Raw genomic sequence first — 22,013 nt, 5'->3', positions numbered from 1 at the left:
AATCTAAAAGGATTCTGGCTAGGCTTATAAATGCCTTAGGCCAGATAGCCTAGTACCCACTTATGAACCTATGAACCGATAAGGACTTCTTCACATATGTCCGCAATCTCAAAGGAAGCACTCCAATCTGCTCAGAACTGGTGGTCAAGGACACCACATATAAAAACTTTGTAGATATAGCCAACCTGCTGGCAGACAGGTTCAGGGAAAACTTCACCCCTCAGTCCCCCGATAAGTAAATCAGGACATCCCCAACACCTGCCCTCCTCCCCTTATCTTTAGGGAGCAAGTCATCACTGCCCTCTCAAAGGCAAAAAATACAGCCTCCATGGGACCTGATAACATCCCAGGCTGCATCCTACATTAACTTAGGCAGGAATGTATGGCACCATTAGACACCTGTTTAACCAAAGCCTGAGTACCTGAGTACCAGCTTCATCCCAGCTGAGTGGAAGACTGCATCCACCGATCTAGAAAATTATAGACCCATCAGCCTAACTAGCATGATCTGCAAGGCCATGGAATAGATTATCATGGACCTAATTAACAAGGACATTGGCAACCTCCAAACATTTGATCCCTCACAGTTTGGCTTCATCAAGGGGAGGTCATGCCTGTTAAACTTGCTCAACTTCTTTGAGACAATCAGCTTTATACAAAACCATGGAAGAGGGGAAGATCATCCACAACACCTACCTTGACCTGGCCAAAGCCCTCGATACTATTCCTCACTCGGGTATAATAGATGAACTCTCTCAACTAGGCATCAAAGAAATGTATGTTACCAGATGGGTAGCAAACTGGCTCACTGATAGAACCCACCTAGTCAAAATTGGGGAAGCCACCTCAAGCAGTAGACCTGTAATGAGTGGTATACTCCAGGGATCGGTCTTGGGGCCTCTGTTGTTTTGGATATACTATTCTATGGTGCAGGCCAAAACCAGTGGGCTATGGCTGACCAAATTTGCATAAGACTGCAAGCTGGGCACTGTCATCAATTTCCCTAGTGATATGGGCATCCTCCAAGAGAGTTTCACCCAAACTACTGACTGGTGCCAGAAACATGATCTCAAATTGAATGCAAAAAAATGAATCATCATCCTGTTTGGGACGAGTGATGTCCCCACAAATTATCACATTAATAACAAGGTCCTAAGCATGCAGTCAGTCGTGAGGGACTTGGGCACCCAGGATGATAGCAAGCTAACTTTTGACCACCATATTGCCTCTGTTGTATGGAAAGCTTTCTACATGGCCTACCTAATTAAGAAAGATATCTCATCCATGGACAAGGCCATCATATCCCTGTATTCTTCCCTTATAAGACTCATTATTGAGTACAATGCCCCTTTCAGCATGTACCTCACAAAACACATGCAACAGCTGGAGAGACCACAGAGGTTCCTCACCAGGAAAATACAGGGCCTCAAATATCTACACTACACTACACAGATAGGCTAAAAGCCCTGTCCCTCTACTCAGTCTCATACAGACTTCTTAGAGGTGACCTTTGTCTGGCATACAAAGCAATCTCAGACCCCACCTTGATGGGACTGCTGTATACCCACAAGTCAAGTCCCACTCAAGTAACCTGCATGCAGCAACTTCAACCTGGTCTTTGACATCAATAGAAATTTGTGGTGAGACAGATTTGTGTCCCACAGACTTCTCTTTCTGTGGAATAGACTCCCTCTCCATGTCAACCAGAGTACCTCCTTAACCCTTTTTAAGTGCAACCTGGATAACTGAATGGGAAACAGAAAATACACCCCTGGGATTCCAACTGTGTTTCTGCTGGACAGGGGCATCAGATGCTGACTTGTTGAAACATGGGCTAATTCTTGGCTAGGCTTGTAAGGGCCTCAGGGCCAATAGCCTAGTAACTTCCTATGATCCTTTGATTGTCAGGACCCACTGAAGCTGTATTTTTAACTTTAAGGAGCATAGTTGCAACCTGTACTTTGATTATAATTGGCAGTGCAGTGGTGGATGGTGTTTCTTGGGAGAGAACTGGGAGTGATGGGGTGGTGAAATCTGAGATGAATTTGTTAGCCAGCAGATTTGCTATATCTTCTCGCTGAGTATAGGTGATGCCATCTACAACTAATTGTGCACATTGTTGGGTGTTGCCCTTAAGATTGTGGACATAAGTGAAAAAATGCCTTATGGTTATCCTTAGCTTTGGAAGCTACTTTTACTTCAAAGACTGCTTTCAGAGACTTGACTAGTTCCCTGAGTCACTTGTTTAGACTAATGAGCGACTTTTTTCTCTGTTATACACATTCACTCTCTTACTTCTCAACAGGATTTTCTTTCTTTTCTTGTACAACCTATTAATACCAGGAGTCCACCAGGGTGGCTTGCTTTTGCAATTTAGTCTGGGATTAGTACTGCCGTTTCTATGCAGTTGTTTATATGGTCATAGAGGGCTACTGTGTATGCCTCTGCAGAGTTTCTTTGTTTTCTGGATTTAGGGGAGCTTGAAAACTAACTATGGTATCCCTTAATAGGGGATGATTTATCTTAGAAGTTATTAAAGTTTTTGGGTAAGGTGGGGGCTAGTTTTACCTTTATTTCAAGAGAGATCACTTTGTGATCTCATCTTATCAGTGAGGACATCCCACTAGGTGGGATACAGCACTCTCCTGTTTTTGTGAGTACCAGATTTAAGATATTTGTTCCAAAGTGGGGGTGCAGACTAGCTGCTCCAGGGCATTTGAATTTAAAAAGTCAAGAAATCTTTGGAACTACATGTTAGTGGTCATGTATGCTTCCCAGTTAATGGAGGGATTGTTAAAATCATCCAAGAGTATGGTGTTGGGCTAAATGTTGAGTGATTCTAGTAGCTTCCGGTATGATGTATGGGTTTCCTGGTTCATGATGGGGGACCTGCAGTCAGCAAGAATATGGTAATGGATTATTTCTATAGTTAGTTGGACATAGAGTAGCTCAAGCATGCCATATTGTTTACCAGCCTTGAGGTGTGCTTATCCTTTATGTAATAGGTACACCTTTGCCTTTTACTCTTTCATGTTCAGTGGGTGATCAGAACATATGAAAGGCATTATAGCCATGCACTGCTGGAGAGTTTCTGTGGCTTTGAACCATGTTTCAGAAACTGCACAGATGTCAGCATTCTCCAGGGTAAGAGGCTCCTGTAACATTGAACAGTAACACATTTAGCTTGTCCTGAGTAGCTTTTGTTATGTTGGAAGGTTTGTCTGTTTGTCAATGCCTAAAAAGGCACTAAGGGGTGGATAATGTTTTGGCCAGTATACAAAAGCCTAGAGGTGACAGGGGAAGACCATCCCTGGTAAAGCGGCGTGGCCTGTTAACCATGTCCTCCCAGGTTGACAAGTATTGGGCCTGTTTAGAATGACAGCGGTAGCTGAGCCAATTGTTAAAGTTGATTATTTTCTGTTGGTACTGCAGCATCATCCTTCAAGATGATAGAATGCTGCTCATTGCTCTGCTCATACCTGACAGTGACACATATTCTAAGAGCTCAGTATAGTCCAAGGAGGTATGTCTCAGGTTGTTCATGCCCAGATGGACTATGACTGAATCATACTGGTACTTGGGGGTAAGTGGCCTGAGTGCTTGTGTGATCTGGCGAATCCTGGCCCTTGACAGGCAACTAACTGTAACTTTCCCCTTTTCCAGCCTGGTAAAAGGGACATCAGTGTGTCTCACAATGGAGTCTCCTATGACCAGAATATTGGGTCATGGAGTGTTTTGTCTTATGTTGTTGGTAGTTGAGGCATAATGAGACATGACATTATGTGTTGTGATGGGAATTGTCTTGTTTGTGGCCATGCAAAGTTTCTGAGGACTGCACCTAAGAGGCCTTTAAGATTTCGGTAAGTTACATGTGAGCACTTTTGCATATGTGGGACTATTTGTTTGGTCCTATGTGGTTGTGGTGAATCATGTGTGTGAGTCACTTTTTGTTTGTTGAAAGTTTGTTGCTTTCTGTGTCTGTGTGAGAGTCTAGCCTACAGTGTCAATGTGCAACTACTTCTCCTACATACTGTATTTGTCTGTTCAAGAATTAAGTGGTTGTCCATACATACAGTGTATGTGTGTACATAAGGCAATTGTTATATTGCCTCAGGATGCCCATGTCCACCAAGCTGGATGCAGAGATAGTAAGAAAGTACCCGTCTGTCATTGTAGGTCCTAATGCATACTTGCAAGGGATGAGTGGAGGATATTTGTAACTGGATAACAGAAGGGTGCTTACTTGGTGTAATCTGCAGCTAACCTAACCAGCAATGCTGCCCAGCACTCAAACCAGATATTCTCTTAGCAGAAATAGTCCTGGGTATTATAATAAGTTAAGGTAGACCTAAATAGTCCTAACTAAATGTGTAAATTCTTTTCACTGTGCAGATTAGCTGCTCCATGAGTAATGTGGGACTGAGGTAAAGTTCTGAGGTGGTTTTTACAGGGAAATTTCAAATAACATTTTTAGGACTCAGGATCTGTCTCCTTTTATTCTTCTTAGCTTTAGTAGATCTACCAGCCAGTAGAAATGAGACACAATCTATTTCTGTTTCTTTCTGTATTTCTGACCGCTGCATTTTTTCTGTTCTCTAGAATGGATCGCCATGAGGTCTTGCAATTTTTTTTCCCCCCACAGAGTAGCTTTTCTCTAAGTTTCTCCTTGCAGTAGTACAGTATATTAGTGTGTGTATGCGTGCTTGCATTCATGTGTACAAGTGTGCATCCACTTCTACCTAGCCTAAGTGTGTCTCTATTTCTACCCAGCATTGCTGCACTGCATCCTTATTTGCAGACATAGTATGTGCACTCTCTGTTACAATTAAGTTCATGAAGAATTTATCTTTCTCCTTCAGAGCCATACCTGTCTCATTTAGCTTTCTGAGATGAACTCTATAGTACTGCCCCACATCCTCACCCAAATGAATAGCAAAAATGTTAATGCCCCCTTCACTTCTCAAATTAAAAAAAGGACTTTGGCTTTGTAGAAAGCTGATTGTTCCTTGTCAAGTCATCTCCAAAATATCCATGTCTCCCTCCGCTTATCAGTTTAGAAAAAAAGACAGACTTTGTAGAAATCTCTTTACTGAAGACATTTTCATTTCTTACTTTGAACAGTCTTCTTATGTCTTATGTTTTGTACAATCTGTAATTTGCTGACAGCATGGCCTATTGGTTACAACAGTTAACTCTGAGTTATATATATCCTGCAAGTTTGGGAATGAGTCAGTTTTCCCTTGTACACAGTGTCACTCTTATCAAGTCACAAGACCATATGTAGGTTCCTTAGTCATGCCTGAAGGCAGGTAGTAATATTTCATATGTCAGATATTCTTAATGTATAAAATCATTTAACGAAAATGGAAAATGTATAAACAACTGAAGAAAACGTTTGTCCAGCTTGATGGCTCCTCATTCATTGAGTAAAATCATTTTAACAATCCTGCATCACCTGCTTTTTCTTTTTCATGGTCCATTTCCACTACTTTTATGTTTTTCTTTATTCATTTCTGCTACTCTCATAACTCTTCACACTATTGAATACCTAACCCCTGTCTTGTTTTCATGACGAAACTATCATTTCTTACCATGGCTGTATCACTGCAAAATAATCATATCAATTTTAGAATAACAAACATCCATTCTATGATTTCCTTACTATTGATTTTTGCTAAATAAAATATCTTTCTTAATAGTAAGGGAAAGGGAAATAGCTCCTCTTTATACAGCTGGGTAGGATAGAACCCTGCCTGCAGATGTATTAGTTTATCTAATCTGCAGCAAACATAACTAAAAGAGTTGCATATATATGAAGCAATATGACAATTACCAATGATGTACCATATGATCTTTACCACCTAGAATTTTATCAGCCAGAATTTGCTGTGTTCTTCTGACCAGTTCTGAAATGAAATATTGCTCCCTGACAATGCCTATCCTCTGATTAGCAATGCAAATAGTCTGTGAATTAGTTATTTCATAGTGAGCCAGAATCAACCTTACAATCCTTATTATGACAAATGGGCAGACAAGCACACACACACACACACACACACACACACACACACACACACACACACACACACACACACACACACGCATACACACACACACGCCACGCACGCACACATGCATGCACACACACACACTCACACACACACACACACACACACACACACACACACACACACACACACACACACACACACACACACACACACACACACACAGCAACTCAGTTACATATCGCACTTCATTTTTATTACTAATACATATAGAACACAAATTATTCACGAAATCTGGCAGCTCTTTTTAAACATTTAAATGAGTTTAAAGTTTATTAAGTATTTGTAGTTATGCAGTCACCAGCCTTCAGAAACACACGCACACATACTCACAAAAGTCTTCTGAGAGGACTCCTCAACTTTGTTTAACTGTTATCTGTACAAACAGACCTTGTTCAAATGTTTTGCTTTGTTTGTTTTGTTTTGATTTGTTTTACTGATGCGTGCGTATTGCTGACAGAAAGCATATATATTTCTGTAACCATGTCTGACCTCTAGCATCATTCAAAGGTATAGCAAGCATAAGAATTTTTTAGCCACTTTGAAATGTTGCTTTTAATTCCTGACTTGCGTGGCCTAACAAAAACTACTTTTCATAACCAGGATCTTGAGGTAATGTTTTACTAGGCTTGCTACCATATAAATAAATGTACATAGCAGATAAAATAAACATTTGTCTCCTGAAATCAGATCTGCAGATTTCAATTCCCCTTGTGCTCTGTAGACTGTACTGTAATTACAGGATATGTTAAATTTTCTTTATGGCCTGCACTGATGGTTGTTAAGTGACTATGCTCCCCAGTACTCTTTTAAGCTCTGTTCTGCTCAACAGTAATGAAAAACAGATGTTGGTTTCAAAGTTAATAATCGATACAACACTCATCTTGACCAGACCGGGGCTAATAGGTTGCTTTGAAGGGATATATAAAGTTGTGAAGTGCAGCCCTTGACATTTTCTTTAGTATGAGATCAACTGTTTTATTTTAATCTAGAAGAAGAATCAGGAAGTGGAAGCAGAATGTGGCTTGAATACTTAGAATGCATACATGAGTATAAATACAGGCTTAAAGAGCTGGCCCTTCTGTTAAGAGTTTAACCTTAAGACTTTCAAAACTTGTTTATTTTGTTACTTATATTAGGCTTGACAGTGTCAAAGAAGATGCACAATCCATTAACTTTAATACCACTTTAATAAAAACTGTATGTAATGGGTGTCCTGCACTCTATGATGACTGCAACCATTCATTACACACCGCCACCTGGTTTTGTAGTTGAACACTTGTTTTGTTCAGCAAAAGGCAAGTTCTGCTGTCAAGGTTTCATCTTTTTAACGTCCTCTCACATAATCTCTCAGCTGCCATGAGAATGTTTCTGATAAATGAGACCACGGTCATGGATCTCAGAAGTCTATGTGAACTCTCAAACTGAAAAATGTTAAAATCCATTTTCAGCATTATACTGTCAAGTATATTTATTTAAATCGTATGTCAACTCAACCTTTGCAAAATAAGTGCAGTATAACAATAGATATTTTCTAGTATATGGATTATCAATAAAACAATAGATGGTATTCAGAGTAAATGTAAAAAGTCTTCAGTAGCTTTTTTTATAAATTACATTTATGACTTCATGGTGATAGCAATTAACCCTAACACTGTCATTAAAAACTCAAAATGTTGATCACTTGTCATATTTGTATTTTCCATTTTCAGTGTACATTTTGCTACTTATTCATAATTATTAACTTTAGCAGATGTTTGCAATTTCTGTTTCACTTTGATACGTTATACCTAGCAATAGTTCATTCATTCAGATCCCCACATATTCCTCAAGTAAGCTGACAGATGCCATTCCTCCAACATGCCCTGATTCCAAACTAGGCCATCCTCCTATTGCACCATATCTGATACAAATTCGATATGAGGTGCCCAGGAGACACCCTCACAAGGAGCCTAAACTTCATCTATTAACTCTTTAACCAAACCTCTGAAATTGCAGAGTTCCACACTGTGTAACAGAGGGTAAGATCTACTGTTCTGAAAATAAACTTTATTTCTGTAATTTGTGTATGTGATCTCAGTCTTTCTTTCATTGCTTACAGCTTCAAACAATAAATGAAGATGGAGACACAGACCAGCAAATAAAAAAAACTTCATCCTGTTGCTCATTTTTTACGTCATCACCACAACTAAGTATAATGCTTACAATACTGCTGGTGCTACAGCCAGACTTTGGTAAATCTTCTAATTTCCTTAACTTCTATTGCAAGCAAGACCCACAAATACAAAAACTTCTTCACCTGAGCTATCACTTATTGAGAGTAATTCATTCTGCCTGCATCAAATTCAGATGAAGACTGCTCCAGCATATGCAGATCACAGTCATGAAGCTATGAGAACAAACAGCAGAGATGCAATTCTTATGTCCCCAAACTGGATACTCTTAAGACCTTTGGCTACACCATGGTATCCATTTCATAAAATCACATGCTAGGAATAGAAGAAAGGAACAGCCTTGACGGAATCCTTTGCTTGCATTAAATATATCTGATTTAATTGTCAGAATGAGACCAGAGCTCTCATGCCTTCAATGCAGACACTGAGCAGTATGCAGCAGTGACAGCCCTGGAACAATGGGAAACCTGTCCATTGTGCAAACCTTATTTCAGTGAGTGCTGGTATTGCAGGTTAATTTTGCTGAAAGCCACTTTTGCTAATGGAGTTTACTCTCCACCTTAGTGTGACTGAGGAGTAAGTGTATGTCACTCATTAAAGATTCTTTTGGTAATTTGATAGAATCCTAGATAATGCGCTGCTCTGGTACTTGCCACAATACATTCCAGAGTATGCAGTCAATTTGCTTTCTACAGGTTCAAAAACATATGCAGACCATGCATATCATTGCTAGAACCATCTTGTGTTCTGACTGAGAGTGCTTCTCAAACAATCTGGAAATATAGAGCTGATAAGTATATTTTTTAGCACTTTAACTGTTCAAAGTTCTGCACTGTCTTAATTTTTGCTTGACCAAATTATTTATATATTTGCTGGCATTGTTTTTGATCTGTGCTGAAACTGATTTTCTCCCACTCCCCTACCCTATTCCTGTTGTGTTCTTAAAGTTGATGGCTTTTGCAGTGCCTGCCCCTACTGTAAATTTGATCTGGGACACTCCTCCCAGTCCCATCTCTTTAGTTCATTCTGCCTAATACAGAGATCATTTGGGAAGGCCAAACCCCTTAGTCGCTTTACCTTGAATTATCTTCTGTTCCTGCTCTCTCCCTTTTTACTTAAAAAAGACACTTTATTCAGCAGCTTATATTTTTCTAATTTATGTTTCTTCCTACTACTCTGTTACTTCATCTTGCTTTGCTTTTTGCTGCTACTTGCTGCCTGTTCTCTAAAGTGTTCAACTGCATCTTTTCTGTTGCATTTATTACTGCTTGTTTATAGCCTGTCTAAATTGTTAAGTGTTATTCTTAAGTGTTATTCTAAACTCTTAGTTTTGGTTTAAACACTTGGGCCTTAGGCCCACCCCTTAGCTCTCCCTGGCCTTTCTCCCTCAGATTCTGACAAATATGGATGGACAATTTACTACAGTATCTCCTGCCAGTCTGGTTGATATGGGCATCCTGAGACAGTGTAGCAAATGCCACATGTACACAGACAACCATCTACTGCTATCTCCTAGGAACACAATCTGTGAGAGACGCAATTACATTAGGAATCTAGAGTCTAAGCTCTATCCCCCTCAAGCCAGTATATCTGGCACTGAAAAGGTTGTGAACACAATCGCTACACCTCAAACACCACCCACACCTACTCAACACACACCTACATATGCAGAGGTACTCCACATAAACATACTCAAACAAAGGAGACCTCCAAGGCAAAAACCCATGCGATCTCCACAGCCATCCACACCACGTACCATGCATAATCCATACACCTGTGCCTCACAACCACTAAGGATTCACCATAAACCCAACATATTAGTCATAAGAGACTCCATTGTGAGACACACAGATGTGCCTCTCACCAGGCTGGATAAGGAGAAAGTCACGGTTAATTGTTTGTCAGGTGCCAGAATCTACCATATCACACACGCACTCAAGTCTCTCAACAGCAGTACTCTTATGACTCTGTCATAATCCATGTTGGCGTGAATGACTTGAGATGTACCTCTCTGGACTATATGAAGAGAAACATGACTGAGCTGGCTGATTATGTGTCCCAGGCAGGTATGTCTCTAGCCTTAAGCAGCATTCTGCCATCACCAAGAATGATGCCCCAATACAAACAGAAAATGATTGAATTTAACAATTGGCTTAGTTTCTGGTGTCATTCCAGGTGGATCCAGTACCTGACAGCCTGGGAAGATATGGTCAACAGACCATGATGCTTTGCCAGAGATGGCTTGCATCTGTTTCACCTGGGCTTCAGGCTTCTGGCAAAGGCTCTTACCTCCCCTATAGTGCCTTTTTTAAGAAAAGTGATGAGGTTAAAACTACCAACATAAAAATTTCAACAAAACACAAATTAAAGGTCATGCTGCTAAATGCTAGGAGTCTAAACATGAAACTACACTCATTGCAAGCATTCATGACTCTGGAAAATGCTGACATCTGTGCAGTCACAGAAACCTGGTTCAAAGCTGTGGAGAGCACCCCAGTCTTAGCTGGTTACTCATACTAACATACATTCAGACCCCAAACTGTGGGCAGTAAAGCCAAAGGAGGTGGAGTTTCACTACATATTAAAGACGTACACACCTCCAGGCTGGTCAAACAGTATGACGCACAGAAGACACTCCAAGTGGAGCTAACCATTGACAAGACCCCTATTCAAATCATAGCTAGCTACCAGCCCCCAAATCTGACTCAAGATTCCCAATCCGCCTATTTGGACCTGTTCAGATCTATCAAGATTCAACCCTTTACCCTGATCCTGGGTGACTTTAACTTCCCAAACATAGACTGGAAGAACTACTCATGCCAGAACACAAATGCCCAGAGATTCTTCAATTTTTTCAATGCAAATTCCTTGGAACAACTAGTTGATACCCCCACAAAGGGTGATAATATATTGGACTTAGCATTAACCAATGTGAGTAACCATTGCAGCATCCCTATAGTATCATCCTCCCTAGTAAGATCTGACCACAAAGCTGTCACTTTTGAAGTCACTATCTCCCACAACCCCCCTCTAGCTGGGATCAGACATAAAAACTTCTCCAAAGCTGATTACAGCCTCCTGAGGTATGGTATATACAGATTTTCAGCCCCCTCTTCCTCTGTAGGAACCGGTACCAATATCCAAAACTACACCAAAGCACTATAAGAGCATTTATATAGATGAATGGAATCAGGAATACCCAACAGGACTAAATCATCCTCTGCAAGGAAGAGCAACCCTCTCTGGTGGACATCTGCAATAAATAAACTATAAAAAAGGAAAAAAAAATGCTGTCCAAGACCAAGAAGGAGCAGGTGCCCAATTGGAACCAATGTCTCCTTAGCCTGAACAAGCAAATAAGAGCACTAGGGAAATCCTCCAAAGCAAACTTTGAGTCCAAATTGGCCACATCTACTAGAGACAATCATAAGGCCTTCTTCACATAAGCCACAACCTCAAAGGAAGCAACCATATCTGTTCAGAACTGTTGGTCAATGACACTACATATACAAATGCCGTTAGATATAGCAAACTTGTTGGCCGACAGATTCAGAGAAAACTTTACCCGTGTGTCCCCCTCATCAATAAATCAGGACATCCCCAGTACCTGCCCCCTTCCCCTTATATCTAGGGAACAGGTCATCACTGGTCTCTCAAAGGCAAAAAAATACATACTCCATGGGACTCAGTAACATCCCAGGCTGCATTCTACATGAACTCAGGCAGGAACTTGCAGCACCATTAGGCACCCTTTTCAACCAAAGCCTGAGTACTGGCTTCATCCCAGCTGAGTGGAAGACAGCTACTGCCATCCCTTTACACAAAGATGGAGCATCCACCGATCCAGGAAATTATAGACCTGTCAGCCTAACTAGCCTGATCTGCAAGGCCATGGAATGGATTATCATAGACCTCATTAACAAGGACATTGGCACCCTCCAAACACCTGATACCACACAGTTCGACTTTGTCAAGGGAAGGTGTGTCTACTAAATTTGGTCGACTTCTTTGAGACAGTCACCAAAGCCATGGATGAGGGGAAGACTGTGCACACCAACTACCTTCACCTGTCCAAAGCCTTTGACAATAATCCCCACTCGGGCATAATAGATAAACTCTCTCAACTAGGCATCAATCCATATGTAACCGGATGGGTAGCAAACTGGTTCACAGATAGAACCCATGTAGTCAAAATAAGAGAAGTCACCTCCAGCAGTAGGCCCATAACAAGCGGCATACCCCAGGGTTTGGTCATGGGACCTCTGTTATTTGGGATATACTTTTCTGAGGTGCAGGCCAAAACCAGTGGGCTATGGCTGATTAAGTTTGCAGATGACTGCAACCTGGGTGCTGTCATCAATTCCCCTAGTGATGTGGACATTCTCCAAGAGGGTCTCACTCAGACAAATGACTGGTGCCAGAAACAGGGACTCAAGCTGAATACCAAAAAATGCATCATCATTCCCTTTGGGGAGAGTGACATCCTCATAAATGATCACATTAATAACAACATCCTAAGCTGTCAATTATTCATGACAGATTTGGGCACCACCCTGCTGGACAGAGGCATTGGGTACTGATTTGTCTAAACATGGGCTAAACTCTTGGCTAGGCTTATAAGGGCCTCAGGGCCAACAGCCTTGTAATCTCCTATGATCCATACTGACAACACTGCCACAACCTGTTCAGCAGCTGAGCAAGGATAAAAGGATAATTAATTGTTCCACATGTAGGATAGAATCCACATTGCTCTTTTAGGAAGAAAAGCTTATTTCTTATTATTTATTTGTTTATTTATTTATTTATATTTAACTATGGTAGAACACTGATCACAGCAAACCAATTTCAGCTCCTGCCCAGGAGAAAAAAAAAACATTAAAATGATGTTTCATCATATTTAACATCAAACAGAACATAAAATCAGAGTTAACAAAAACATTCTGATATTGTTGCATAGTTTTAAATAACAATGTAGAATATAGATGCATAATATGGAAATCAATGCTTAATTTAAGTAGAAATATTGAAACTTGTGTGACAGTGCAGATTCAGTACTTCTCTAGTTTGACTCGTTTACATATACACTGGAAAGAGAAAGACAAAATTGTAATGAAACACAGAATTAAACAGATAGGGATGGAGAATGGTGTTGTTAAGTTATAGGAGATAGGTAATGTGGCCTAAAGGAAATCACCATGCTTGCAACTGGGATCAGAATTTGATGTAAGCCATTAAATATTTTAGACATGGATAAAGTTTTTATCAGAGTTTGGGACAAAGAATTTAGAAGTTGTGCTTAGTGCATTTCAGTTAGTTTCTGGAGTTTGTAGAACTGGATTGAGTGAATTCTTAGCATAAAGAATACGTTTTTTGTAGTCAGTGTAGCAGTCTTGAGAAAGTTTCTGACTGTTGTGGTTTAAATGAGAGAAATCATAGTAAAAGGTCTGTATGTCTGTTCTTTCTTTAATAGGCAGCCAATTGGCCTTGCTAATTGTTTTGCAGCAGTGATATTTTTTTCATCTTGGGGTAAGAATAATTTACTTATATATTTTGTTGGATAAGTTTTGTAACATTTTACTATTTTTTGATAGATGCAGCAGGTACAAATGGAAGCCCATATTCAAGCAAAGAGGTATGATATTTTCCCCATGATGTAGTTATCAGCAAATGAAAAAAAGTGTGGAGATGTTCATGCCCAGAATAGGACACAGTTGATGTTGTTTCTATTTTTTTTTTCATGGTGAAGTTGAAAGTTCAGTGTTTAGTCAGTTCAGATGCCTAAGTATTTAAAAGACATAGCTGTTTTGATTGGGATAATGTCAAAGTCTTTAACTTCGAGACTGTTACCGAGTTTTTGTGAGTTTCTTGTTTATATCAAATAGCCAAGTTTTTATTGTTAAATTATTTGGTGAGTGAGTGGAGGCCTGTTTCAAATTGGCTTTTTAGTATAGATAGTGATGGGCTTGATCATAGAATTACAATGTCATCAACACAGAATATGAGGGGAGTAGGTGAATAAGGTTATAGCAAAATGTACTAATAAAGACTGACACTTGAATGTGAGGAAAGCTATCACCTTGACACACACCCATAAATAAATTGGTATTAGATGACATGTATGAAAAACATAATTTTAAAGGCCCATTGGAAAGATAATCTTGGAAGAAAGAGGAAACATGTGGGCTGATAACATTCCTAGTATCAGATTTATGAGGATAGGATGATTTAACATCTGGGTATTAGTTAAAATTCCAACCTCCATCAACAACTGTGTTTTCTTAGCAATAGTTTGCATTATCTACTCTCCAGCATTAATATATTCTGAAATCATATCCTCAGCAAAAAAAAAAAAAAAAACACGCTCATTATCCTAGAAGACTGTAACCACAGCTTTAGAGGATCTCTACACAATGCAATATCTAAATTCCTTAACCAGCTGGTCAATACTATACCTGCCCAAACCTGACCTCCCACCATTCAATTCTAGATGTGATGTTTATAAATAACAGAACTATTATTTTTCAACTAACAGTGCAAGCTCCTAGATTTAGTAACCACTGTATGACCACTTTCAACGTACAGAGCATTTCACTCTAAATCTGCCCAAAACTATATACTTCAGACCCAATTCACAAACCAGCTTCAACAGATTAAATTTCCACCTGTCCATCTTCAGCTGGTCAGTATAATTAACTCATAAAATCTAGATGTTGTAGCTGAACCCCTAACTACACAATCTTTTTCATAATTTATACACTACATAACCTTAATAACAGATAGTTGTTTTCCTATTAATTAAAATAAGTTATATCACTTTAAGATAACACTTGACAAGATTGGAGGCATGATCCCTTCCACCAGCACTAGGCAATGTTATACCCAGCTAAGAAATCTTGCTAAACAAGCTATATGATGTCATAACAGACCCACGTTATTCGGGAAAGAAGTCAATTTTTTAAGAGACTAATGCAGTTCTACAAATACAGCCAAACTCCACCCACCTCTAATACATGCTAACTTCCTTACTGAATTCGGTAATCTTCCCACCCCCTCTAATAACAATCCACAATTCCATTAGTACACTCTCCTATGTCTCTCCTTATATATCACCAATATTAGTTGAAGATGATAAAACACAATAACAGTGAGTCTCTCTTATACTAAATTGCACTGGATGTCCCAAAAGGCACAGATAATCTGAACAACTGGTTTACATAGCAGTGCAGAGAGTTTCTTAACACTTCCTTCCAACACACATTCAATAGTTACCTTAGTTTCAAATTCTGTGTTAGACATCTGGAAGTCTGTCATAGTTAAGCCTTTGTCCAAACAAGCCAACCCAACCAAACCTCCCAATTCAAGCCTATCTCTGCCTTCCCCATCACTGGAGAAGTACAAGAAAAACTGGTCATACTTCATCTCTCACAATGCATCACTCAATATAACCTCTTTTCCTCCAAATAATACTGTTTTGGGGCAGACTGAATAATATGACTGCCTGTAAACTTTGCCTGATGAAATACCCACAATACAATCAAGTGGTTGACTAACTGGACCAAAAGTCATTGACCTCATAAAAGCATTTGACAATGTCTACCAGCAGACTCATAATGCATATACTTGACATAAGTATTAGCTCTGAGGTTATACTCAAGTTTAAAAATTCTCTTTCCAGCTGCAATGTCTCTGCAAAAATATAATCTTCAATTGCATAAACACCCTGTCTGATAGAAGAAGTTCCCCAAGGTTCAATCTTAACCTCACTTCTGTTCTCCATAGTCATTAATAAACCAGCTTACAAAGTACATAGAATGGATAATCAAAATAATACTCCTCAAAACATCAAAAACAAAAAGCATGTTCTTTGGAGTATCAGTAGGCTCAGTAAAAGCAGTAAAACCCTTTCTCTGTATTAATGACATCAACAACCTTCTACTTAAAAACAGATACTGTTTCAAATACCTAAATGTATGATTTGATCCTACACTCAACTTCCACTTCCACCTTGAAAAAAATATCAAAATTAGCCACCTCCTGTTCTGGGAAAGAATAATCTCTAATTACTTCACTTAAGCTGCAAGAGCAGCCATAGGCAAAAGGTACAAACCCTTATGTCACCCATGGATAGCCAGCTGACTCATAGAGAGAACCCACGAAGTTAGAACTGAGGACCCCACCTCTAAAACGCGGTCAGTCACAAGCAGAGACCCTCAGGGATTGGTCTTGTCCTGAGACTGTTTCTTTTGGCATTTACGTCTCTGAAGTCAAAGCCAATGTCAAATGCCTCTGGCTAACTAAATTTACAGATGATCGCAAATTAGGAGCTGTCATTGAATCACCCACTGACATAAATGCTGCCCAGGAAGGGCTGACACAGACAAACAATTGGTACCAGAGCCATGGACCAAAACCAAATCCCATGAAATGCATAATAGTATCCTCTGGAAAGTCATTGACCCCTGGTAACTATCATATTGACAGCACACTCCTAAGAACTGACACAGTAGTCAGGGACTCGGAGAAACACATAGACAGTAATCTAGCCTTTGACCATCACGTGTCTGCAGTAGTAAGGAAATCATTCTATATTGTGCAACTTATAAACAAAGGTATGGCATCTAGGTGAAAGTAAGTAATTGTTCCACTGTATTCAGCATTCATAAGACCTATCATAGAGTGCAATGCCACCTTTGGTATGCACCTAACCTGGCATATCCAACAACTGGAACATCCACAGAGGTTCCTCACCAAAAACTACAGGGCATAAATAACATGTCCTCTGCAGACCACCTCAAGGCCCTATCCATGTAGTCTGTCTCCTACAGGCTGCTGAAGGGAGATCTATGCCTGGCATACATGGCATTGTCAGACCCCACTCTGAGGGACCTCCTGCATATCTGCAAAACAAACAGCACCAGAATTACCTGTTCAAAACCTTGTCTGTGATATAAATTGGACCTGCTGGAGAGACAGACATGTATCACAGAGACTACTCCTTCCCTGGAACAGGCTTCCTATCTATGAAAAACAGAGTTCCTCCCTAATCCTATTCAAGTGTAATTTGGAGAATTGGATGGGCAATAGGAAATTCATTCCTGGTTTGGCACCTATGTCTCTAATGGACACAGGCAGCCTGTAAATGGTTCTTCTCCCAGAACCCTGCTTGTAAATGTTTCACCTCCCAAGCACCTGCTTACACTTATCAAGGGTATTAGAACTTCTCAAAGATTTGGGATGCATGGCTAGGCTTAAAAATGCCCTTGTTTAGTCCAGTAAACACCTATGAACCTACAAATCTATAATCTTGCCTTCCAACAACATATTGCTGAATCCTCTAAAAGAAGTACAAAAGCTATCCAAACTATCTCTAAGACAATATGTTAATCTGTTACACTCTCTCTAAGAATCAAATGTCATTTTCTTTAGAAAAGCTAAATGATTACCAGTAAAACTCAAAATAGGTCTCTTGCTAGCTACCCAGCTGTTTAAACTCTGACATGCAAACACAGTTTTTCACTAACAGCTAAACTTATTCCAAAATCCTCATCCTATAACCTAAGAATTCAGTTTACTGCAGTCCCCTTAATATACACACACCAACTTCTAAATGTCACTGTACTAACCACATCTTCTCTTCATTTGGATCTACACTGTGGAAGTACCACTGAGCTAGTCCAAAGCATTACTTCCTACCCGTTATAACTCACAACTTAAAACGCATCTAGCTATAAAGGCAAAATGTCACTGAGTACAGACAGATAACATAACTTCGTGGAAACAACAAAAAAACAGCACTGAAGAAAAATACCACCAAAAGAGCAGAAGAGCACAGTATAAAAATGTATTCAGTCTTAGCGCCTTGGCTATCAGCCTTCAAGAGATAACAAAACTTCTCTTGATTTCTCCTCCCTTTTTAATTTTATCTAATCCCCTGAAAAAGGCCTAAATCCTCCTGGGTTGTACTGCTCATATCCCTTTCTCTTGCAATACTTTGCACATATACCCTATCCTAACTACTGTACTGGAATTCCTTATCTTATCCTTGTTGTCAACTCATAACCCAGCCACTGGGGATGCACAAGCCAGTGCATTTCTTTTTGCCAGTCCGGATAAATGGGGAGGGTTGCGTCAGGAAGGACATCCAGCATAAAACACTTGCCAAATGATATATGCAGATGACAGTACAGATTTAAATACTGGATCAGTTGAGGCCCGGGTTAACAATGACCACCACCAGTGCTGCTAGCCAACAGGGTGCTGGCAGAAATTGGGCAACTGTTGGCCAAAGGAGAAGAAGAAGAGGGGGAAGACATTTCCGAAGGCAGAAAGAGAGGAGAAAGGCTAGGAGTGTTGTAGTGAGGGTAGGAACTTTGAATGTTGGAAGTATGACTGGTATTGGGAGAGAGCTAGCTGATATGATGGACAGAAGGAAGGTTGGTATATTGTGTATGCAAGAGACCAGATGGAAGGGGAGTAAGGCTAGGTGTATTGGAGGTGGGTTCAAATTGTTCTATCATGGTGTGGATGGGAGGAGAAATGGGGTAGGGATATCCAGAAGGAACAGTATGCCAAGAGTTTTTTGGAGGTGAAAAGAGTGTCAGATAGAGTGATGTTTATCAAGCTGGAAATTGATGGTGTAATGATAAATGTTGTTAGTGCATATGCTCCGCAGGTTGGGTGTGCGATGCATGACAAAGAAAAATTTTGGAGTGAGTTGGATGAAGTGGTGATGACTGTACCCAAGGGTAAGAGAGTGGTGATTGGAGTAGATTTCAATGGGCATGTTGGTGAAGGGAACAGAGGGGATGAGGAAGTGATGGGTAGGTATGGTGTTAAGCAAAGGAATGCAGAAGGTCAGATGGTAGTGGATTTTGTGAAAAGGATAGACATGGCTGTGGTTAATACATATTTTAACAAGAGGAAGGAGCATAGGGTGACATAAAAAAGTGGAGGAAGATGCACACAGGTGGATTATATCCTATGCAGGAGGGCCAGTTTAAAGGAGATTGGGGACTGTAAAGTGGTGACAGGGGAAAGTCTAGTTAGGTAGCATAGAATGGTGGTTTGTAGGATGACTTTGGTGATCAAGAAGAGGAGGAGGAGGAGTGAGAGGGCAGCACCAAGGATCAAATGGTGGAAACTGAAAAAGGGTAATTGTGAGGTGGAGTTCAGGGAAGAGTTAAGACAGGCTCTGGGTGACAGTGAAGAGTTACCAAATAGCTGGGTAACTACAGTAAGTGAGATGGCTAGAAAGGTGCTTGGTGTGACATGTGGACAGAGGAAGGAGGACAAGGAGACCTGGTGGTGGAATGAGGAAGTACAGGAGAGTATACAGAGAAAGAGGCTGGTGATAAAGAAGTCGGATTGTCAGAGAGATGAAGAAAGTAGACAGGAGTATAAGGAGATGAGGTGCATGGCAAAAAGAGAGGTGGCAAAGGCTGAGGATAAGGCATATGAAGTGCTATATGAAAGACTGGACACTAAGGAGGGAGAAAAAGACCTGCACCGTTTGGCTAGACAGAGGGACTGAGCTAGGAACAATGTGCAGCAGGTAAGGGTAATAAAGGATAATGAGGGAAACATACTCACAAGTGAGGAGAGTGTGTTGAGCAGATGGAAAGAGTACTTTGAGGGGCTGATGAATGAAGAGAATGAGAGAGAAAGAGAAGGTTGGATGATGTGGGTATAGTGAATCAGGAAGTGCAACAGATTAGCAAGGAGGAAGTAAGGACAGCTGTGAAGAGGATGAAGAAAGGAAAGGCTGTTGGTCCAGATGACATACCTGTGGATGCATGGAGGTGTTTAAGAAGATGGCAGTGGGGGTTTTAACAATCTGTTTAATGGAATCTTGGAAAGTGAGAGGATGCCTGAGGAGTGGAGAAAAAGTGTTTTGGTACCGATTTTTAAGAATAAGGGTGATGTGCAGAGCTGTAGTAACTACAGAGGGATAAAATTGATCAGTCACAGCATGAAGTTATGGGAAAGAGTAGTGGAAGCTAGGTTAAGAAAGGAGGTGATGATTAGTGATCAGCAGTATGGTTTCATGCTAGGAAAGAGCACTACAGATGTGATGTTTGCTCTGAAAGTGTTGATGGAGAAGTACAGAGAAGGTCAGAAGGAGTTGCATTGTGTCTTTGTCGACTTAGAGAAAGCATATGACAGGGTGCCCAGAGAGGAGTTGTAGTACTGTATGAGGAAGTCAGATGTGGCAGAGAAATATTAAGTTGTACAGGATATGTATGAGGGTAGTGTGTCAGCGGTGAGGTCTGCGGTGGGAGTGACGGATGCATTTAAGGCGGAGGTGGGATTACATCAAAGATCAACTCTGAGCCCTTTCTTATTTGCAATGGTGATGGACAGGTTGACAGACAAGATCAGCCAGAAGTCCCTGTGGACTATGATGTTTCCAGATGACATTGTGATCTGTAGTGAGAGTAGGGAGCAGGTTGAGGAGACCCTGGAGAGGTGGAGATATGCTCTAGAGAGGAGAGGAATGAAGGTCAGCAGGACTAAGGCAGAATATATGTGTGAATGAGAGGCAGGATAGAGGAATGGTGAGGATGCAGGGAGTAGAATGGTGAAGGTGGATGAGTTTAAATACTTGGGATCAACAGTTCAGAGTAATGGTGAGTGTGGATGGGAGGTGAAGAAGAGAGTACAGGCAGGATGAAACTGGTGGAGAAGAGTATCAGGAGTGATTTGTGACAGATGAGTACCAGTAAGAGTGAAAGGGAAGGTCTACAAGATGGTAGTGAGACCAGCTATGTTATATGGGTTGGAGACAGTGGCACTGACAAAAAGGCAGGAGTCAGAGCTGGACATAGCAGAGTTAAAGCTGTTAAGATTTGCACTGGGTATGATGAGGGTGGAAAGGATAAGGTATAAGTATATTAGAGGGTCAGCCCAGGTTGGACGGTTTGGGGACAAAGCCAGAGAGGTGAGATTACGTTGGTTTGGACATGTGCTGAGGAGGGATGCTCGGTATATTGAAGAAAGGATGGTAAGAATGAAGCTGCCAGGTAAGAGAAAAAGAGGAAGGCCTAAGTTAAGGTTTATGGATGTGGTGAGAGAGGACATGCAGGTGGTTGGTGTGACAGAGAAAGATGCAGCGGACAGGAAGAAATGGAAACTGATGATCTGCTGTGGCGACCCCTAACGGGAACAGCTGAAAGACAAAGAAGAAGATCCTTGTTGTCAACTCATATCCCTACTATTTGGTTGTGTAAATAAGTACATATTGTATTCTTTATTTCTTTATGCTACTATCTGCCATATTGTACATAATGATGTTATTTTCCTAGGTTCTGGTTATTATATACTAGTTACTTCTAGTCTGTGCTATTAGCTTAATTTCAAAGTGAGATAATTTTAGAATGTGAAAATATTTGGATAAGCTTGCATTACTACTGTCTTGATTTTTATGGCCCTGGGTTGAGACTGAAATTGGTTAGTATCAATCAATATTTTACCCTGGTCAATAAATGCAAATACTAAATAATAATAATAATAATAATAATAATAATAATAATAATAATAATAATAATGATATACAAGTTCAAATGTATTGTAAGATCTGTAACTAGTGCATTGACAAATTTAAATTGTTTTGGCAAACGTACTATTGCTGTTTTCCAAATGTTAGGCATAGCATTGCGGATTACCCAGAAGTTACTGATATGTAGGAGAGAGTTTATTATGTGCTCTCTATAGTATTAAAGGAACCATGAAATGCGATTGTAAGAACCTGTGGTGACAACTCTTGAAATTTGTT

Source organism: Protopterus annectens, chromosome 1.part2, assembly GCF_019279795.1.
Source record: "Protopterus annectens isolate FY-2018-M chromosome 1.part2, PAN1.0, whole genome shotgun sequence".
NCBI lineage: Eukaryota > Metazoa > Chordata > Ceratodontiformes > Protopteridae > Protopterus > Protopterus annectens.
The sequence above is the reverse complement of the archived record's forward strand: the minus strand, read 5'-3'. Positions refer to the sequence as shown.